General features: G+C 36.3%; 1 pseudogene; it reads right to left on the bottom strand.

Moving 5' to 3' along the window:
- Nucleotides 1-2670: 2670 nt before the first annotated feature.
- On the bottom strand, nt 2671-2974 carry LOC102836384 (annotated as a pseudogene).
- Nucleotides 2975-3685: the final 711 nt, after the last annotated feature.

Raw genomic sequence — 3685 nt, 5'->3', positions numbered from 1 at the left:
TAATTTACAAATTTGTGAAATTATTAATAAAATTTAATTTGTTTGGATTTTTTCAGTTACCTTTTTTTCTACAAAACTTTTGGTAGACAGTGAAAAAATATTTTAAAATTAGCTCATATCACAATTTGTTGCTAAAACATTTAAATATCTCTGTATATGTATATATTTATCTAAATCTCTTCTAACTTGTACCTATGTAGCCTCAGCACTCTATACATGTCCTGGTTTGTGTTCAAGATTCCAAGATCTGGTAAGAGCTTCCTGGTAATAGCTACATACATCATGGATGGATATAAACATATTTTTGCTTATTTTTATAGACAAGACAAAATTGCAGTTTTTGAGCATCTGCTTTGTTCTAGACCCTGCTAATTGCTATATGTTTGAAATAATTTTCCACAGGATACTTTTACATAGGCTTCTATCCCTTTTTAAAGATAAGGAAAACAACATTTGAAGAAGAAAATTGACCTGCCAAAATCAAACTACAAAAAATAAAATCAAACTAAAGCTTAGTCTTATGACTTCACATCAATTTTTTTTTTATTATTATGAAATAAGTTAGTGATACTCAGAAGGATTCTAAAATCAAGGGTATACTTAAATGTCAGATCTTGTTTATGGTTGATATGGAAGTGGCAAATACACCTCATACCTATTACATCCATATCAATGGTCTTTGTTGTTGTTGTGAAGTGCTGTCAAGTGGGTTCTGACCCATAACAACCCTGTATAGGATTTCCGAGGAGCAGCTGGTAAGCTTGAACTGCCGACCTTGCAGTTCAAATGGCTTTGCAGTCTGGTGCATTAACCCACAGCGCCACACTTTGAATGGTAATAATGAAAGTATTTTGTTTAATTCAGAAAGCAGATTTAAGAACTACAGCAAAGACAACAGTATCAAAGATAGTGAGGGCAGTCTTGCTGTTATTCTAGGTGCTGTCCATTTGTTTATGACTCATGGTGACCCTACCTAAGTACAACAGAATGAACATTTTCACTTGCATATGAGGTGATGGAAAAATACCATGGCTTGAATCAGGCACACCTTAATCCTCAGTTACATCTATGCTATTTAACACTTTGTAGTGGTGCTGTGGGTTAATTTGCTAGACTGCAAAGTCAGTGGTTCAAGCTCACCAGCTGTTCCTAGGAAACCTTATATAGGGTTGCTATGGGTCAGAACTGACTCAAAGGTATGTAACAACAACAAAAGATGTCTTTTGCGCTATAGAATAAGTACTGGACCTCACAGTTGACTTGAACCGCAAAGTCAGCAATTCAAACTAACCAGACACTCCTCAGAAACCCTGCACCTATAGGGTCGCAATGGGTCAGAACCTACTCGACGGCACTTAACAACAACAAAAACAACAACAGATAGGTGTCTTTTGCAACACATTTTCTTTCATTTGATTTCTTAACTGCTGCTTCCATGAGCATTGATTATGAATCCAAGCAAAATGAAGCTTTTGACAGCTTCAAATTTTTCTCCATCTTATTGGTCCAGTGCTGAGGATTTTGTTTTCGTTACATCGAGACTCAATCTATACTAAGGGCTATAGCATTTGATCTTCATCGATAAGAATTTTAAGTCCTCTTAGCTTACGAGAAGCAAGGTTATGTTATCTGCAAGTCTCAGATTGTTAATGGATGTTCCTCCTTTCCTGATGTCACATTCTTCTAAATATAATCCAATTTCTCAGATTATTTACTCAGCCTACAAAATGAATAAATATAATGAAAAGATACAATGCTGGTGCACATCTTTCCTACTTTTAAAATATACAATATCCCTTTGCACTGTTCTAACACCTGCCTATTAGTCTATATATAGGTTTCTCATAAGTATAGTTAAGTGTTCTGGATTGCCCAGCCTTCACAGTTTTATCCACTGTTTGTTAGTACCCACACAGTCGAATGACTTTGTATAGTGAATAAAGCACAAGCAAACTTCTCTCTGGTGTTTCAGCTTTCCATCAAAATCCAGCTACCATCAGCAATGATATCCCTAGTTCCATGTTTCTTCATAATCTGGGTTGAATTTCTGGCAGCTCCCTGTCGATGCACTGCTAAAACTTTTTGAATTATCAGCCAAATTTTACTTGTATGTGATACTGATGAAAATGTTCAATGCTTTCTGCATTCCATTGGGTTACTTTTCTCTGGTATGGGCATAAACATGGATGTCTTTCAATAAATTGACCACAGTAGCTCTTTTCCAAATTCCTTGGTATAGATGAGTGGATGACTCCAGTGGTATATCAGCTTATTGAAACATTTCTATTTGTAATCTATCAATTCCTGGTGTCTTGTTTTCTCACCAATGCCTTCAGTACAGTTTGCACTTCTTTAAATACTATCAGTATTGATCATAAAGTACTTCTTTTTTTTTTTTTTTTTTAACTCAAAACCTGGGTACCTTTATTTAGGAAATTCCAGGAGTGAAAAACAGCACTTGACCATTATTAACTTAGAAGAATTAACCATTGACTTGCATATTTTTATTTGGACATGCTTGTATTAGTACAGTGAAACTAAATTTGAGACATTGAATATCGTAAGTTTATTATGAAAGAGAACCACGAAGATTATTTACATGATGCAAGATTTCAGAACCTCAGTGGAATGGGCAGCTTCACATGATGCCATTTTCATTTGAGATTTATTTCACTCCACATACATCCCAAGAATGTCACAATCTCTATGAAATAAGCCTTGTCGTCTAGAACGACTTTGATGCCTCCATATTCTGGAAGAAGAACTTTATCTCCAACTTTCATACTAACTGGTTGCATCTCTCCACCCTTTCTTTGAGATCCGCATCCAACAGCTACTACTGTTGCTTGTAGTACCTTTTCTTGAGATTTTTCTGGAAGCACAATGCCTCCTTTATTTACAGTTTCAGTGGCACTCCTTCCAACCATACTCAATCAAAGAGGGGAAGAAACTTTCTAAATACCTGTCCTTCCATGATTCTCAGCTCACCGCAACTCACACTCCACACTCCCTATGCTTCAGCAAGCAGACACCTGCAATCCGACCCTAGACACATGTGAATGTGGGGGAAAAAAAGGATCATACAGTGCTTCTTGAAATGATTAACCATTGATCTGTTCTTTCTGGAACAGTTGCTCTGTGTATTCCTTCCATCTTTTGATGCCTCCTGCATCATTCAGTATTTTCCACATAGAAACTTCCAATATTGCAACATGAAGTGTGATTTTTTTTTCTTTTTATTTAGTTTTTTCAGCTTGAGATATGTTGAACATATTCTTCCTTTTTGGTTTTCTAATTCCAGGTCTTTTCACATTTCATTACAATACTTTACTTTGTCTTCTCGAGTTGCCATTTGAAAATTTCTATTTAGCTCTTTGTTGTTGTTGTTAATTGTGAAGTGAGTGATAATTTACATGGGAGAACACTGGCTTTACACCATCATTTCATTCTAATGATTACAATCTCCTCTGTGCATCATCATTCAACAGTATTTGCTTCCATTCCCTCTATTTTTTGGGGGGTGGGGGTAGGGGGAACAGGCACAAAAACACTCAGGAACATATAATAATTTTAACAACCAAAGAGCACATCCTTCAAGCCTACCCACTGGCCACCAGCACACAGTTCCTCTCTTTCCATGAGTCTAGAGTCCTCAGCTGATACCTCTCTCCATGTCCTCATCTCT

This window comes from Chrysochloris asiatica, unplaced genomic scaffold (assembly GCF_000296735.1).
Source record: "Chrysochloris asiatica unplaced genomic scaffold, ChrAsi1.0 scaffold00170, whole genome shotgun sequence".
Lineage (NCBI taxonomy): Eukaryota > Metazoa > Chordata > Mammalia > Afrosoricida > Chrysochloridae > Chrysochloris > Chrysochloris asiatica.
The sequence above is the reverse complement of the archived record's forward strand: the minus strand, read 5'-3'. Positions and strand labels throughout refer to the sequence as shown.